Genomic DNA, 18,558 nt, shown 5'->3' with positions numbered 1-18,558 from the left:
AGGATCTGGAGTCAGATTAATTTTGATTGAGCTACTTGTGAGTCATGTGACTTTTGTTTACAAGCCCTGGTTCACTTGTAATTGGACAGTGTGATCCTAAATGAACCAAACGTTAACAAAAGTCAACCTGTCCACTCTGTTTCAGACCAAACCAAACGATCTGTAGGTGTGATCAAAGCTTTGGAAAGTGTTTCGCCGACGACTCGTCCGCTCGATTCAGAAGGCTTCAGACCTTACGTCTCCTGTCTTCGGCCTTCACGTCTCTCTCCTCCCTCCCTCCCTCCCTCCCTCCATCCATCACACCATCTCTTTGTCTGTCTCTGTCTCCCAGATTTTAGCCTGGACCAGACGCATTGTCTTCTTTGACGACCGACTTGACATCTCTCTTTTACAAACGTCTCTCTCTCTGTCACATACACACAGACGCAAACCCACACAAAGACACACACACTGACACACACACACACACACACACTGACACACACACACAGAGCTGCCCCCGGTCACAGTCTGCCAAGTCTGGCATCTTGACAGATTTTCTTTCAAAGGTTACATGTCAATCTGATTTGACAACCATGATAAAGACTTTTAGATTAAGTCCCAGTCAAACTCTAAACAGGAATCTGAACCAGCTAAATGTCAGTGTGTGAGTGTAAAGTTTGTGAAATGGCACCATGTCAGGCTCCACTGCAGTTTTCTAACGTCTGCCAAGTATCAGGATGTTTTGGCGGGTGTTAGGTTAGAAGAGGGTATCCCATGCTCATGCCATGTGAAATAATTTTGAGTTTTAGTTATGCAAACGTTTCTCAGAGGCAGAGCTGCTCTGGAGGCAGAAATAATCTGATTGGTTGAGTTAAACCCAGTGGTGGAAGAAGTACTGAGATCTTTTACCTAAGTAAAAGTAGCAATACAACAATGTAAAGATACTCCATTACAAGTAAAAGTCCTGCATTCAAAATCTTACTTAAGTAAAAGTACATAAGTATTGGCAGCAAAATGTACTTGGAGTATCAAAGTAAACATACTCATTATGCAAACTGTCCCCATTTAGAGAGTTATATTTTTCATAAATTATTGGAATAGTAATACTGATTTATTGACATACATGTACATTTAAGCAGCATTTTAAAGTTGTCAACGTGAAGCTAATCTTAACAATTTAGCTATACTTTTGGGTAGTCTAATCTATAACAATGCTATTTTATAGTTATTTTATAAAGATGATCAAATGTTTTAAATATAAAATATTGATCTGAAAAGTAACTTGTAACTATAGCTGTGAAATAAATGTAATGGAGTAAAAAGTACAATATTTCCCTCTAAAATGTAGTGGAGAATAAGTCCAAAGTAGCATACAATGGAAATACTCAAGTAAAGTACAAGTACCTCAAAATTGTACTTAAGTACAGTACTTGAGTAAATGTACTTAGTTACTTTCCACCTCTGGTTAAACCTCAATGGGCGGAGCAAAGTACCACAGTTTTTCTTTTAGTAATGTTATATTGAAGTCCAGTGAGAAAGACAAGAGGTAAGAGAGGAGGAAGCTAATATTATGAAGCCTAGCGCTCTGCTGCTAACTGAAGAAATACAATCTAGCCATACTAAGTTATCTAGGTTAGCTAGTTAGCTAGCTGACCTTCAACATCTTGATGCCATGGTCATGAAGGAATGAAAAAAAGAAGTAATATCTATTTATTTATATTTTGACCCAAAGTTCTTCTTTATCTTTTTCTTTACCACTCAAGTTTGCCAGTTAGCTGCTTTGAAAAACTGTGGTTCTCTGGCTCCACCCACTGAGCTTTAACTGACCCAATGAGATTATCTCTGTTTGTAAAACATTTATTTATGTTTCTAAAACTAAAACTCCAATCTGCCTCTTCACAAACACCTTGTTAAAGAAGAAAGTTTTTTTTTTTTTACTTAACGTGGTAATCTGTGAGCTCCTCATTTATTAAAATTGTGTCTCCGTGTTTGTTGCTAAGCGCTCATTGGAGTAGGTGTCGGTTTCTAAACATGGTGGATATCTCATGCTGGACTGCCACTCTTCAGCTTCTCTGTACAGTTCACAGCCTTCTACCATCCAGCATCGTGACTGACACGGCCCGGCTGCTGCCACGGCGCCGCCGGGGGTCATGTGACGGGGCGGTGGGAGTGTCAGTCAAACCTCTGGGTGGAGAATGGAGAGGGAGCTGTTGTAGCATTAGGTCATCCCCACCCCTCCTGTTCTCTGTCTCTCTCGCTCTTTATCCCTCCGTGCCTCCCTCCCTCCCCTCGCTCGCCCGCTGAAGACCCCTCCCTGCTATTAGCCCCATCTGTGGCCGCTTGACAGCTCTCATCACACTGGGACCTGCCGGGCAGATTGACAACTCAATGAGACGACCAGCGCCGACCTTTTACAAGCACCATTTCACGGCTGCAGTCTTTGTATGAACAAACCCGCCCCTCCCCTCCCCTCCCCTCCCTCCCCTGTCCGACTCTCTTTTTCTCTCTCCCTTTCCCTTTTTGTTTCTTTCTGTCCAACCACCCATCACCCATCCACGCCTGCAACCCCACCTTTCCACCGCTCTGCCTCCGGTTTGGGGTGGGAGCAGTGATAAAGAAGTCAAACAACCACCATTATACCATGGTCTGGGTGAATACTCGATTCTGATTGGCTGCAGGGTGTCCATTAATTCCTGATAATGGACACCTACTAAGTAGTTCCAGTGAAACTGTCTGTTCACCGTTCTAAATTAATGCGCTGGCTACGTAGTATCAGCCTGTGTCTAAAATGAGTAACCATAGCAACAGGGACGCAGTCGAAGCCTCCGTTTGAGCCTGATTTGTTTGTGAAAATCTTGATATTGATTTGGGGACAATGACATGGCTGGATAGCTAGCTAGTCTTGCTGTTAAACATACTGTCAAATTATATTTACTGTTTGTCAACCGTACGCAATGTAATTGACTTTGAATGTTGCTAGCATAACGTTAGCTTTCTGGCTCATAGCTGAGCCAAAGGGTTCTATGAGCTGAGCGGACTAGAAATATCTCCTGCTGCCAAGTCGTATCTAAGGTTCATCCTATTTACTGGAGTAGTGAACAATGTTTCCATTGCATAAGAACCTTATGGGATGGTAATGATTGTTCCAGGTATTAGTCAAACCCTCAGGTGTTGATGGATAAAAAGAGATATATAAGTTAAAACAAATCTTAACGCTAATCTTAACAATTTAGCTATACTTTTGGGTAGTCTAATCTATAACAATGCTATTTTATAGTTATTTTATAAAGATGATCAAATGTTTTAAATATCAAATATTGATCTGAAAAGTAACTAGTAACTATAGCTGTGAAATAAATGTAATGGAGTAAAAAGTACAATATTTCCCTCTAAAATGTGGTGGAGTATAAGTACGTACAAAGTAGCATAAAATGGAAATACTCAAGTAAAGTACAAGTACCTCAAAATTGTACTTAAGTACAGTAAAGTAGAGTAAATGTACTCAGTTACTTTCCACCACTGGCCTTCACTACATCCTTGGGTTGGGAGGGAATGGATGTGAGGATTGGAAGGAAGAAGAGATGGAAGGAGAGAAGTAGAGAGGTATGGAGAGGGGTAGGAGGAAGGGAAGAGAGGGGGAGAGGTGATGGAGGAAGGGAAGGAAAGGAGGGAGGGAATGAGGAAAGGAGGGAGGGGAGGGGACACCGTCACGCCTTGGTGCCTCTCAATTGAAGTCTGAATCAGCGGCTCGCTCCATATACCTCGTCTTTGCATGTGAATGGCCGGCCCATTGTCCGGGCCTAACTGCACATTTAACCTGTCTGGGAGGAAATGAAGGCGGAAATTTCTCTCTCTCCATCTCCCTCCTCACACCCTCTCTCTCTCTCTCCTTAACAAACCAATTAACTGGACATTTCTCCCGCAAAAAAAAAAAAAAGACGACTTCTTTTGCACAAACCCCACAAACGGTGAAGCAGCGGCTCTCCGTACAAAGGGGAACGGGATGTTTATCGTTTAGCCCGGAGGGAGAAAATAACACTCTCTCCGTTTCTCCAGCCTCCTTGGTTCGACAGGCCGTCCCGTAATGCCACGGTCACAGGTTCGATCCCTGTAATGTGCCAATGTGTCCATAGAGCAGGAATGAACTCATTGGTTGCTCTCCATCTCCCCATAATCCCTTTCATTCCTTACAGTGTCATATACAGTGTATTGTCTGTTTATATTAGTTACGTACAGTATTATTGATTATTTTTGTCAGTTGATGTGTTCTTGATTGTTCATTTCCTACTTTGATTTGTTTGCACAGGTTATGTATTGTGTGTGTGTGTGTGTGTGTGTGTGTGTGTGTGTGTGATGGAAGACACATAACCCACATCACAGTGTCGGTGATTTTAGTCAGAAAAAGAGAGAGACCGAGAGAGAAAGCTAAGGAAAGAGAGGGGGAAAAAACTGAATATTAAGGATGTAGAAGAAAGAGAGAGAGAAATATTCATGCCAATAAAGCACATTGAATTGAGAAAAAGAAAAGATAAACGGTGAAAGGGAAGAACTCGAGTCACAACTTGACTTGATGCATGAAGAGAAGACTTGAGACTTGACTTGGGTTCTGGTGACTTGGGACTTGACTCTGACGCTGTGAAAGTGTATATGTGGATGTGTGTTTGTACATGTATGACTAATTTATATAATGTATGTGAATTTATATAATGTATATATGCTGGGTGGTTCTTACTGCAAGTCCTTAGGGTTTTTTATACCACCTGTGCATTATAAACTGTTGTATATATTTGATCATAATTTCTCTTTACCAAATTGCACAGATAAGCAAATGAATTGGTGTCTGTTGTTTGATATTAATGCACAAATCAGCTCGCCTGGACCTGACAGGCTCGTGTCAGGCTGAATCTCTCACTTTATTGCTTGAAAAATACTGTAATTATTGTAATTACACAATTGTGAGAAATGTCAGGCTTTAGTTGGGTTTAGCCTCACAAACTGTTATTCATCAGGCTTAGTTTGGGGTTGGACAGAAATAGGTTCCCAGCTCTCCTGAAAAGAGCATTATATGTATTTTCATTTTTGTTTATCACTTTCTTGCTCTTGCCTCTGTCTGTTGATTGCAGTTGACGACTCATCATCTATGAAACTCATTCAGAACACATTCTGTAATTTCACGAAACACTCTGGCTTCAGTTGGAAAACAAGAACCTTGTTTTTAATTCCTGAAACCCTTCCTTTTTCTTTCACCTAAATGGAAGCATAATGACCCCAAGCTCTTCTGCAGGTGTGTTCCCAGAGTGCACTGCTCCCGCTGCGTACAGGAGTGGGGATCAGTTTTTTTCTGCCATAGCCCCTGGCTGTGCTTTGTGTGGCTGAAGGACTTCTAAAACGCTGGTTGTTTGGCTCTGCACTGGCACCAAGCCGACCACCCCAGGCCAAACCCGGGGGGAGGGGGTGGGAGGATCACCAAATATCTCAGAGTTAAGGTGCTGGTCTAGGCTCAGTGAGTTGTTGGCCCAAATCAGCTCAAATAAGCCCAAATCAGCTCACTGTTTTTTTGTTGTTGTTGTTTTGTTTTTTTAATCATTGTAATATTGTAATCTCAGCATCATTGTAAATGAGGGCCACCCTCAATGATTTCTTCGAGAAATAAATATGAATTTGAATGAATGTCATAAAAAGTTTAGTTTATATGCTCAACACCAAGTGTTGTCACTACATGACATTTGGTTGTCATGTATTTATGTGGGTTTGGACATTTCCCTACATTGAAAATCCCCACAAATGAGATGCCTGTGGCGGACACAGTTTGGCTCAGCACCAAAGAAATGGGATGAGCGTAAAGGACTATTAGAAACCTTTATGTGGACATGGCCAATCACATAATAACTTCATTGAAAAAGGAGCTTACACCGTCACTATCAAACCCGACCAAAGAAGTCACAACACCGGAACTTTCCTCCCACAGTCCAGAGACATGCAGGTCAGATCAACTGAAGACTCTAAATTTCCCATATGGCTTGAGTTTGTTTGTGTGTAGCACCAAAAGTTTATTATACAAACAGCAATTCAAACTGACGAACGCCCATCCAGGTCGAAATGTTGTTTGTATAATAAAAACTTTTGGTGGAATTGGCAGAATTCTGTGTGCAGACCTACTATGATTGAAACGTGTCTTGTCCCGCACCAGTAGAAGAATTGGATGCGTGTGTCCTGGGTTTGAATCCGGCCCAGGACCTTTGTCGCATGTCATCCTTCACTCTCTCTCAGTCTTTCCTGTCTCTCTCGACTTTAAAACTGTCTAATAATGGTTGAAATGCCCAAAAAATAATCTTAAAAGAAAAGTGAAGAGAAAAATTGGATGTGCGTATCACAGGGCATTTGAGAGATCTAAGAATTTCAGCCTTTTCCACTGTGGCGCTCATTGTAAGTCGCCCTGGAGAAGAGCGTCAGTGAAATGCCAAAAATGGAAATGCAAACCTAAATGTGAAAGCTCGCCTCAGCGCTGCGACCCTAAGCTCCGGCATGAATGCGGGCCGGGTTTCCCGAGGAGCCGGGTCCTGGGGAGAGGACGCCGTCTCGGTACCTGTGAAGCCGTCAAACGGCCCGCTGGAGTTTGTTTGTGTCGGCGGCACAATGCGCGACGCCCCGGCCCGCTGGTTCTGAAGCCGAGCCAAGGGGCCAGCTGTAAGAGGGTCTCAGCCGGGGGCCCGGCCCGTCGGACCCGCTACGGGCCGGGCCCTGCGAGGCTCTGACAGGGGCAGCTGCGTCCCAGCGGCCCCTCAACGCCCCGCTCATTCTTCTAATTAGACACTTGGAGAATTAGCTCCCGCAAGGCCGGGATCCGCCTCCCAACGCCCCGCGCTCACCCGCCACCCCCAGCCACAGGACAGCGCACTGGAAAAAATGTCCACATGAATAAGTCATTCACTGGTGTTCAGTCTGGTGTTCAGTCTGGTGTTCAGGCCGGTTCCCTACTAGAGTTAAAACGTCTGTCAGTGCAGTGAGATGATTGGTGAGCGCAGGTTCACTTGCTTGAAGAAATTTCTTGGAATAAGTGACGATATCTTGAAATAAAGTCTGCTAGATTTGAAAAATAAATTCATTAACAATAAACAAGTTGTCATTTCAACAACCTTGCAAGCAAAATGATCTCTTCCCATTGGTTATTTTTCACCTTTTTATTTTTTTTTAAAGGCTGTAATCAAAATTAAAGCTGCAGTAGACAACTTTGAATGTTGTTGGGCTCCAAATGGCAACGAGAGGTAACTGTCTGAAAACTGTTTGAAAACTTTAAAAACCCAGAAATCCTGTAAGGTGTCGTCCGTAAACTGTTTACCAACCGGCTGCTCTGTGATGCTTTATTATAGACAGTTTGGATTTCACTCTTTAGTTTTGATTCATCACTTCCGGTGCGTGGGGAAGATTTCCCGCCACTGACCACACCTGACACTCGAATTTCATTTGGGCAAACAGGGAGAATCTGCAGCGTCTTAATTAGGGGGGAACGGGACGCTCCTCTTTGTTGCAGCCCCTCTTTGTCTGCTAAGACAGGGGCATTTTTACATAGAAATCTTAGCTTAGTGCAGCTTCAAATGACTTGTTGAGATGGACATTTTTTTGCAGTGTGTAGAAGGTGGCAGGTTGTGATCCTACAACCCACATCTCATATACATAATCCAGCAGGCAGGCGGGCCCCTGCTCTTCTTGAATGGGGGGCTCTCCCCTCCTTTGGGGACGTTTTGGGGCTGAAAGGGAACCCTCACCACCCGGCTATTGGGGGCCCGTGGGCGCAGTGAGAAAATGAAGACCTCTGCGCCCCTCTAAATCCCCAGGAATTTCTCATTAAGCGCAGGTCCCGGGCTGCCGAGGACCCCGAGGGCCCTCACCCGCCCCCTGTGAGGGGTCTCCCTCTCTGGCGGGGAGAATGGAGCACTCCACTCCACTTTGTGCTGGCTGCCGGTTACCAATGCATGTTATTCACCTCTTCCCTTTCTCGCCAACACAAGAGGTTTCTCCCAATCACGCTTTCAAAGGCCCTCAGGACTTCCTCTTCCTTTCATTCTGTTTTTATGTGTGTGTGTGTGTGTGTGTGTGTGTGTGTGTATGGGATGTGTTATAAGGCCCAAGCGTTCGGCTGGAGAGAAAGGCATAATTGAATTTGACATTTTTTAATGGTCTCCTGAGATATTTTTGTCTGGAGGCGCCCAAAGCCGGAATGGACCGGACTCTCATTTCAAAGAGGTTGTTTTTTTTGTTTTGTTTTTTTTTCTCTGCGCCTTGCTCATAAGTAGAAGTAGGATTAATGAGGATTATGTATATGAGGAGAGGTAATGAGTTTTGATGAGAGTAGAGAGGATATTTAGTGTAAGATTTCAAAACATCTCAGTTCTGGCAGCGAGTCAGGGTTTGGCAGCGTCGGCTGTTGCTTCTCAACTCTCTTCCTGCTTTTATTTTGGAGTGCTAGTAGAATATATGGGCTTCTAAAATCAAAGGCAAAATATATGGCAATGAAGCTGTACTCAGATTACAAAGCACAGACATATTGCAAATAAAAATCACCCTGTTTGCTTCAGCTGTTGTCAGTTTCTTTTATTTTGCCTAAAGAAATGCTGTTACCTCCCCTCTGTGGTGAATTCCTGCTCCTACAAGAAGACTGCAGAAGAAGAACTGATGGCTTTCACCCCAAAACACTCAAGTGAATATCCATTTGGATGCTCTTTCCGTCCCTTAATATCTCAAACATAAGATGATTCAATTTTCAATAATGTTACTATTTCATAGGCAAAAGCCTTAAGATTTCTAATAACATCAGTACTATTGAAATATACAGACTGTATTTATTATTATACTATTATTCATTTTCATACCAGCGATCATTTTGTCAGTTTGTTTTTCATGGTGGAAATTCTCATTCCTCCAGTTATATCCATCAGTATTATGATACATTGTAATTAATTTTTAACCATGATATAACCGTAACCCAAGGGTTTGAATACTTTCTGGGTAAGTAATAACAATCTCATAACACACCATAATGTATTACAACAAATTAAAATTTTCTGGCGTGATTATAACGTGAGAAGAGTGCATGTTTTGCTTTTAATATGCTTATAACTCCTCAAAATGCTCTGTGAGTAAAGTGTTACTCTGTCCTCTGTTCCATTAGGACTGATATGTTTGTCAGTGAGGAGAGAGGAGGCAGCCGAGAGAGAGAGAGAGAGAGAGAGAGAGAGAGAGAGAGAGAGAGAGAGAGAGCGGCTCCCTTGGTCACTTGAGTTCAGTTATCAGCTGTGTGTGTTGGCGAGTCCGTGGGGAAGTGTTGGAGCGACCGGGCGGGAGGCTCATTACCAACAGGCTGTCAACACGTCCAGCAGGAGAGAGGAGCTCCATATGGCTCGCTCACTCAGAGAGACCCTGTGAACCGGTGCTGTGGACGGGGCCGAGCGACGGACGGACGACCACAGAGGCTGCTGGCCCGAAACCCTGAAACTAAAGCTGCTTTTCCACCGCATGGTACCGGCTCGACTCGACTCGACTCTACTCGCTTTTGGTAGTACCGCTTGGTTTTCCACTGCAGATAGTACCCCATCAATGTGCCCCAAGGGACGGTGTTCTTGATTCTCGGTATGTGGCTGTTAGTCACAGCAAGGACACAGATTTTATTTCAGAAGAGGCTGAAGGCAGCAAGACAACAGACTCTCTCTCTGGCTGCTCAAAGGCGACACAAGAGAGCAAGCTAACCGCTAACCTGGTAGCTAACGTTAGTATATATGTCCCGTGTTTGCGCGATGATGACGATTCTCTCTGACCAATCAGTAGTCTGCAGTGTTTTCACGTCACCTTTTGGTATCGCCTCAGCTCGCTTGGAACCTCGACGGAGGTGCGACCAATAAAAAGTACCAGGTACCAGGTAATATGGTACCTGGTACCTGGTACTTGCCCAATGGAAAACCAAAAAAGGCGAGTAGAGTCGAGTCGAGCTGGTACCATGCGGTGGAAAAGCAAGTCAGGTTTTTACTGCAGAACTTAAATAGATAGAACGGCCCTTCCACTGTTTGCCACAGTAATTTAGCTAGTACAGCTCAAAACGGCGATTATGGAATTTTAAAGTCCCACTGAAACGGAAGTTAGAGCGTCTTTAGCTTCTGTACTGTGACGCATTTCCCAGTGAAACAGAATATTTGAGCGGTGTACAGTTACAAGAGGGATTTAAATCAAATCCTTCGCATTTGATTGGCCCGCTAAACAGTGGGCGGGGCTTAGAGTTTAACGCGATACGGAGCAACAGAGAGAAACGGAGCTACAGAGGACTGTTGGCTCCACACACACCAGGTTGAAGAATGATTGATGGGTGGATGTCATGATATTATTGGTTGAAATTGGTTGGTTCATGCTTACGTAAGCACACGGCATATTTTGTTTTACAGGAAGAAAACATGATAGGATTTTGATATAAGAATACAAAGAAATTGATTTTTTATATATTTTTTGGCATATATTGTTAAATAGGTGTACAATATGACCGGGGATGTGATCTAAAAGGGTTAAAAATGCATTTTTAATTTCATCTCGACTTTAAGGTTTAGTTGCTATGGTGACAACACAAGTCTGGATATTAAACTTGCTTGAGAACTGCGCAGATGAGTCTGTTAGCAAACTGTCAAAACTCAACTGAAAGCTAACGTTAGCGACGAGGCTAACGTAGCTTGATCATAGACTGTGCTTCTCTGGCTATCTCTTCTACTGAACGTTAGCATATTCGCTCTCCTCTCGCCTCAGTGACTTACCGTTAAGTCGGTTTATACAGAAACTAGCTCAACGGTTCACATAAAAATGGCTGCCGCTCCAGCCGTCCAGGAACATAGATTTGAATGAGAATGACCGTTCTATTCATTCAAGTTCTGTTGTTTTTCTTGTCCGCGTAGCACACTGAGCCCATAACACAGTATATCCGCAGGAGGGTTAGTTGGTCAATACCAAGGAGATTTCTGGCTTTTTGTATTCCCTAAAAAAAATGTTTCCCCTGGTGGCATGGCCTTGTTTTGTCCTCAGTGTGTGTAGCTGTTTTGCTACTACACAAGGAAATTATTGTTGGGAAAACGCACTTAACTAGAAGGGCACTCGAAGGGCGCAGACCTCCGCCAAGGTTTGTGCTATTATTGCTTGTTTGTGACTCGGATCCGGATCCGCATCCGCTCCAAAATGTAATGGGTTCTTCCTTGGCCCATGCTACACCCTTCCACGAAGTTTCATGAAAATCGGGCCAGTAGTTTTTCCGTAATCCTGCTAACAGACAAACAAACAGACAAACAAACAGACAAACAAACAGACAAACAAACAAACGGCACCGAAAACATAACCTCCTTGGCGGAGGTAATACATGACAAGTAGATTCATTTATAGCGTGACAACAAACTTCTAGAATCAATGGATGCTTGTGGTTTGAGGTGAGAAGATCACAAACAAGCGTGGCGTTCGGTTGGCTGCTTTCACTTTTTAAAAACATTTTTTGATTATTTGAAAAGCTAGCAACAAGAAAGCAGTCCACAAAAATGTAAATGATTTTGTTATGTTCTCCCCTGGTGTGAAATTGAGGCGAAGACACACAGCCAAGAGAGAGACATTTTTTAGGGGATACAAATTTTGGCACAACACCGACCCATACTCTGTTTTGGAACGAAAACTCCCCACGCATTGGAATTTCAAGAATGAAATGTCAAGTTCAATAGATACAGATAGACATACCTGAATAAATAAATACATAAACACATAGTATATCAGTAACAACCAAGAGGGCATTCCTTATGGTTACTGGTACAACAGAGATGCAGTAGGTACAAAACACATCACCACAGCAAAAAACATCTCCTAAGGCAGTGATTCTCAACCTTTTTCATATCATGGACCCCTAATTTAGTCCACATTAAAGCCACAGACCCCCATTTGATGAGATTTTGTCTCTCTTACCCAAATCTGAGAATATTTTTATTGTTAGATATGATTTTGTCCAGAATCCCATGACTATCTGCAAAGTAGGTAGAGAGATAACGGTGAAACTATGATCAAAATAGTCATTCTTCTACATTGCATTAACTTCTTTTAAATTAAATAATGGTGAAGTTTAACAATTCATCAATTTGCTGGGGACCCCCTGGAATCCCGTTGAGGACCCCTGGTGGTCCCCGGACCCCACGTTGAGAACCACTGTCCTAAGACTTCTGTACAGGAGTTAGCAACGCTGTACTGTCTGAAAAGTATTCTTTAATGTAGTGTGAATTGATAAGAATGAAAAGTAAAGGCCCTCCATTGACAATTCTAGTTAACTCAAGACTATAAGGAGCAGCTGTTGTAAATGAGATTCTAGTAAGTCCCTTGAGATCAAAATACTCAAATAAAGTACATTCAAGTACATCAAAAGTGTAGTTAAGTGAAGTATTTTTTGAGGACCAGAGTTACTTCCCAAACCGACTTCAATAAAGCTCCTGAATAGAACCAGAGAGCCATTTTATTTCGTCTTTAATGCCTGCAGATACGGGCAGTAAGAGGAGAGTGCATATTTAGAGACAGAAGAAGAAGTCAGCTTGTAATGTGAACACCGCTGGTTTGATTGGTCCCACAAACACACACACACACACACACACACACACGTTTTTACTGCAAGTTGCTCTGCATAAGGGCCGTCAGCTAAATGCCTAAAATGTAAATGTATGAGAGGGAAAGAGGGACAGAGGAGGAGGGGAATACAATGAATGAAAAATAAATAAATAAAAAAGTAGTGGAGAGGGAGAGAGAGAGAGAGTGAGAGGGAGATAGAGAGAGAGAGGGTGAGAGAGAGAAAGGGAGATAGAGAGAGAGAGAGAGAGCTGTCCCATGCAGGCCAGGACAGCTGACAGCTGGGTTCAGGAAGGTCAGAGGTCGTGGATTGGCAGCAGCGGGGGAGTGAAGCGGAATCTAAAACAACAGGAAGAGCCATACACACACACAGACACACACACACACACACACACACACACTTGGTTCCGGGAGAGGAGGACAGCGTGGGCCTCCGGAAACTCTCTCTCTCTTTCTCTCTCTCTCTCTCTCTCTCTCTTTGTGAGGGAGTGACAGACAGTCGGCTAAAACTTCATCAGTGTTGACGCTTCCTCTAACCTCATCCGCCCACACACCCAGGATCTCTCTCACTATGTGTGTGTGTGTGTGTGTGTGTGTGTGTTGTTTCTGTCTATCTCTTTCGCACTTTCTCTTTCATTTAAATTCAGTTCACCTCAATTCACTATGCTTCATTGCCGTGAGAGCTGAACTAGGCAAGATTATAATGTAAAAATACGCCCGTCTTGATATTAATATTCAGACAAGAGCGTCTCATCCCCACTGACTAAGACGCTGTACGGTGGCCCTGTTTGCCCAAATTACATCCTGGCGTCAGGTTTGGTCACTGGCGGGAAATCTTCTCGGTGCACAGGAAGTGACGAATCGAATTACGGGTAATTATTACAGGTGGAGCACACATGAACAACCCAGTGAAGTGCTAAATACAAATGGGAACCCAAAATGCCAAGATGTGACATTCTCACTCTTTGTTCTAGCCAATAAACATATTAAAACTGATATAAATATTCTCCTTTTTTCTGCCGTTCCAGCACAAAGCATTTGGTTTCTCAAACAGTCACCAAAAAACCGTTTCAGGACCCATTTTGTTATTTTCCGGATTAAAACTACTTGAATACACGACAAGCTGTATTCTCGACTGTAAAAATCCTAAATACAAGCTGACGAGGAGCACATGAAGGCAGCAAGACTCTTCCACTAGATTGCTGTAGGGCGACCAAAGTTCTGTGAGTGGGGAAAATCTAGGAGATCATGAGGTAAATATTGGGCTTTTGGACTTACAGTGCAATCATTTGGCCTCAGAATACCTGGATTGTGCTGTTTAGAGTAATTTTATGGTCATTTTTTTGCCCTTTTTGGAAATCTAAAGAAACAATCTCCATTCATTCCAGTTGTTTTGGAGCTGCGGAATCTAACTCACTTTGTTTTGCTGACATACAAACTTCACCAGTCTTTCAACTGACATGAGGGTGAATATATAAAGACCAAATTTTCATTTTCATTTTGGATTAACTATTCCATTAAGGTTCATTCCAAAATACAAAAGTGTCTCCTTCACAGAAGTGAGCGAGCGCTCAGAGAAAGGAGTCACCAACGATGGTTGAACCTTTTTATAAAATCAAGCAGAAGTTTCTCAACCCATAGAGGAACATGTAATTGTCCATTTGAGTTACAAGGTTTGCACAAGGCAGCATCAACAAACTCAGAAGTGTCAGAGCTCAGACAGAATTTGTTCCTTAGACCCTCCAGTTACTGAACAGCCTGCAGTTGGCACATTACCCGCCTTCAAACTGGGGGTCGAACCCAGGACCTTCTGCGTGTAAAGCTGATGTGATAACCACTACACCATGGAACCATTGGCAATGAATGCCTTCATAGATATTGGTAAAATACTAAACTGTCATCTTTACAGCAGTAAAGTAGTTGCCTGGTGCAGCTTTAGAAATGTTTTCATACATTTGTTTTCGAACCACGCACTGTGATTGTTGGATTGTTGTGACATTTTCAGCTGAAAGATACAAAACTGCTGAACCATTTTTTGCATTCATTGGCTATATGACACTCAGTATAGTTAGCAATTTCTACATATATAATTTGTACATTTGTACATATCATCGTCAGGTGAAAGCCTTGTATGTCCAAAATGTCAACTTTTCAGGCACTAAGAAAAGTAGGCTTTGTTTTAACATCATGCATTTTTGAGTTTCTACAATGGGGTTTGAAAGGTTTTTATAAAATCAAGGCTGGCAGAACCCATAGAGGAATGTAATAGTTCATCTGATGTTTAAACATGAAAATCACCATGTTTGGAATTATGAGGTTTTCACAAGGCAGCATCAAGACACAAATTTTTCCCAGATGGAAAGAGAGGATAAACACACTGAAAAGGCTGTAATAAGCACAGCACCCTGCTATAAACTGGAGGTTCCACTGGGGGTCGAACCCAGGACCTTCTGCGTGTAAAGCAGACGTGATAACCACTACACCATGGAACCATGTATAGATGTGGACAAAATACAATAGTGTCTCCTTTACAGCAGTGAGTGAGCGCTCAGAGAAAGTCAAACTCACCAACAATGGCTGAACTTCTTCACCTCCTCTACCCACCACACATGAAGGGGTCTAACATTCTCTAGGTAAGCAATGCATGCAACAAAGCAAAGGGCAACGCAAGGGACGTTTATCGCATCCTTGGGTAGCAAAATGTGTAGGCCAAAAATTTGTAACTTGATGTAGACGTTTGCTGCAATATAATCAGACTGGGCCCAAGTAAAGCGATCAACACGCATTTGCTATGTAAGCAGACAGCTTGTGTAGGCAGATGCGTATGCGTCCCTTGCGTAGAGTATGTACTTAGCTGAAGAAGACGACATTTAGATCAGAGGACTGCACAGTTTACTGATGTCACATTACATGGTTTCTGGGTAATGAAGTCCTTCAAACTTTCTAAAATTCAAACAGTTACCTCTTGCTGCCACTTGAGTGCAACTTTAGAAATGTTTTCATACATTTGTTTTCGAACCACGCACTGCGATTGTTGGATCGTTGTGATGTTTTCAGCTGAAAGATACAAAACTGCTCAACCATTTTTTGCATTCATTGGTCATATGACACTCAGTATAATTAGCAATTTCTACATATATAATTTGTACATATCATCACTGTCAGGTGAAAACCTTGTATCGCCAACATGTCAACTTTTCAGGCGCTAAGAAAAGTAGGTTTTGTTTTTTGCACCATGAATTTTTGAGTTTCTACAATGGGGTTTGAAAGGTTTTTATAAAATCAAGGATGGCAGAAGTTTCCCAACCCATAGAAGAACAGGTAATAGTTCATCAGAAGTTAAAACATGAAAATCTCCATGATTGGATTTACGAGGTTTTCACAAGGCAGCATCAATATAAAAAGTTGCCCACCAGGATGTAAGCTCAAACAGGTTGGTGCCAACCTTTGACCTTCAAGTTACTGTACAGACTGCATGCAGCACATATAAAGTGGTGGTTCCACTGGGGGTCGAACCCAGGACCTTCTGCGTGTAAAGCAGATGTGATAACCACTACACCATGGAACCATGTGCAAACATGGGCAAAATACAATAGTGTCTCCTTTACAGCAGTGAGTGAGCGCTCAGAGAAAACTAAAATCACCGGCGATGGCTGAACCTCTTCACCTCCTCCACCCACCACACATTAAGAAGAAGACAGTTAGGTCTGGGGAGTACGGAGTTTACTTACGTCACATTACGTGATTTCTGGGTAATGAAGTCAAACTTTCTAAAATTCACAGTTACCTCTTGCTGCCACTTGGGGTCGCCACAGTGCGTAGTTGCGATTGTTGGATGTTGTGATGTTTTCAGGTGAAAAATACAAAACTCCATATAAAAATACATATTTTGGAGCATTCACTGGCTATATGACACTCAGGATAATTAGTAATTTGTTTTTGTTCACAGACAGTATAGCGATTTGTACATATCATCACTGTCAGGTGAAAACCTTGTATCTCCAAAATGTCGACTTTTCAGGGGCTAAGAAAAGAGATTTTTTTTTTTTTTTTTTTTAACGCTTTCTTGAGTTTCTACAATGGGCTTGAAAGGTTTTTATAAAATGAAGGATGGTAGAAGGTTCTCAAGCCATAGAACATTTCAAGTTACAGTTCAACATACCAATTTGGCCAGAAGGGTCAGAGCTCAGAGGATTTAAACCCATTGATTGTTGGAAACCTGTGACTTTACAGTTACTGAACAAACAGCATTCAGCACATCAACCTCCTTTAAATTGATGGTTCCACTGGGGATCGAACCCAGGACCTTCTGCGTGTAAAGCAGACGTGATAACCACTACACCATGGAACCACAGGATGGTAAGGACATCAGTAGATGCTGACAGAAGTAACGCTTGGTGTTCTTGTGGATTAAGAAGCAGTAGTGATGTCCTTAGGTTTATAGGTGCTCGTTGGAAAAAGGAATCAAATCTGTACAAAACTGAGATACTAGACACTATACTACATTGAAAACAGTAAAGGCTTTTTCAGTTTCAAGCTTTTAGTCTCTTCCCTCCTTGCTGGATTTAGAGAGCCTTGGACACACAGCTCAAGAGTTTACTTTTTTCTTACTGGAGGTTTTCAATCTTAGATCTCAGTTTTCTACTATGTATAGATGTTGTGTTTAAACATGTCAGTATTTCCATAAATATTAGCAGCAATGTAACGGACACCACCAGTTCACATTCACTTCATTTGTGTTTTATGGTATGTGCATTATTAGTAGCTACACAGTTAAAACGGACAATATTTTTTTGTCATTTCATCTCATATTCTTTCTGTAAGTAACTTTTTCTGAAAACTGAAAAAGTGAAAAATTCTGCCAGGTAATTACATGTTTACAATGCAGTGTCACTTATTTCAGGAATTTTCTAGGAAGTGTCAATAAGTGTCAAATTTATCAATATCTTGAAAAGAAAAGCCAGATTGGGCTTTTTTTTTTCACTCCACTGGTATCAGGAAAAATGACACTTGATTCAAGCACATTATTGAAATGAGCTGATTTGCATTGGAAACAGGTGAACTGATCTTTTTTCACTTGTTTTAAGAAAAATAAGATTTTAATCTACGGATGGTATTTCCACCAGGAGTGAGTTTAATCAGTTTCTTCAACTCTGGATATGTCACTCTAGTTTAAGGTTAAGGTGGAAGTTCGATTTCGACATCAGGCATGCAGACATCTTGATGTTTTTATAGTGAGATAAACTTGAGGATTTCTTTCATTTCAATCAGCAGCCACTCCTAAATCACTGGTCTTTTGCCTCCACCGCTCTCCAAGTCGTCACTGGTGTAAACAAACACACCGCTCATGCGTCCGGGTCGACATCCTCTGGGACCGCTTTTGTTTTTCCTTAACAAGGTGAGAGGGAGAAAGGAGAGAAAGCTCTGGCACATTTTGATCTTAGACCACCAAGGCCACACATGTGGTTCCAGAGACTCTGAATACTAGGCTTCCACAGTATGAGTTTTTGAAGGCCGATACCGGTATTTTTGCATTGGAGCAATTTTGTGGCAGTATCTTTATATTTGACCATTTTTATTCTCAAAAAATTAAGTCTTCAATCTTCTCTGTAGAATTGTATTGTTGCCAGGGTAGAAGAGGCCTCTGAAACAGAATTTGGACCATCATGGGACACCAAAACTCTCCACTGAGACCCAGCTCTTTCAGGCAGGTTGGCCCACCACACCTCTTCAACAGGAGGGGAAACTCACTTACTGCCTTTAAATAAAGAATACATTGACAAAAAAAATAAATTAATAAAGAAAATGTGCAAAGAAAATGGTTTTATAGACTGTTCCAGACTGCTCCATCATATTGGCGCTGGATGACACTGACTGGCCAATATCTGATATTTCATAAAAACCCAATATCAGTCCTATCGGCAGGCTAAATATTGAGTCGTAATCTAGGTGTGTACACTG

At 42.2% G+C, this 18,558-nt stretch overlaps 3 non-coding genes across 3 annotated transcripts; all 3 read right to left on the bottom strand.

Annotated features, from left to right (window-relative positions):
* Positions 1-15,016: 15,016 nt before the first annotated feature.
* On the bottom strand, positions 15,017-15,089 carry trnav-uac (transfer RNA valine (anticodon UAC)). The gene has a single exon. It is a non-coding gene; the product is annotated as a tRNA-Val (tRNA).
* Positions 15,090-16,092: 1,003 nt separating this feature from the next.
* Positions 16,093-16,165, bottom strand: trnav-uac (transfer RNA valine (anticodon UAC)). The gene has a single exon. It is a non-coding gene; the product is annotated as a tRNA-Val (tRNA).
* A 710-nt stretch (positions 16,166-16,875) lies between these two features.
* trnav-uac (transfer RNA valine (anticodon UAC)) lies at positions 16,876-16,948 on the bottom strand. The gene has a single exon. It is a non-coding gene; the product is annotated as a tRNA-Val (tRNA).
* Positions 16,949-18,558: the final 1,610 nt, after the last annotated feature.

The sequence above is a fragment of the Centroberyx affinis genome, unplaced genomic scaffold (assembly GCF_046629955.1).
Source record: "Centroberyx affinis isolate AG114_WGS23_722 - 3 ecotype Tasmania unplaced genomic scaffold, CSIRO-AGI_Caff_v1 ptg005469l_1, whole genome shotgun sequence".
NCBI lineage: Eukaryota > Metazoa > Chordata > Actinopteri > Beryciformes > Berycidae > Centroberyx > Centroberyx affinis.
This window is presented reverse-complemented; position numbering and strand designations above follow the sequence as displayed.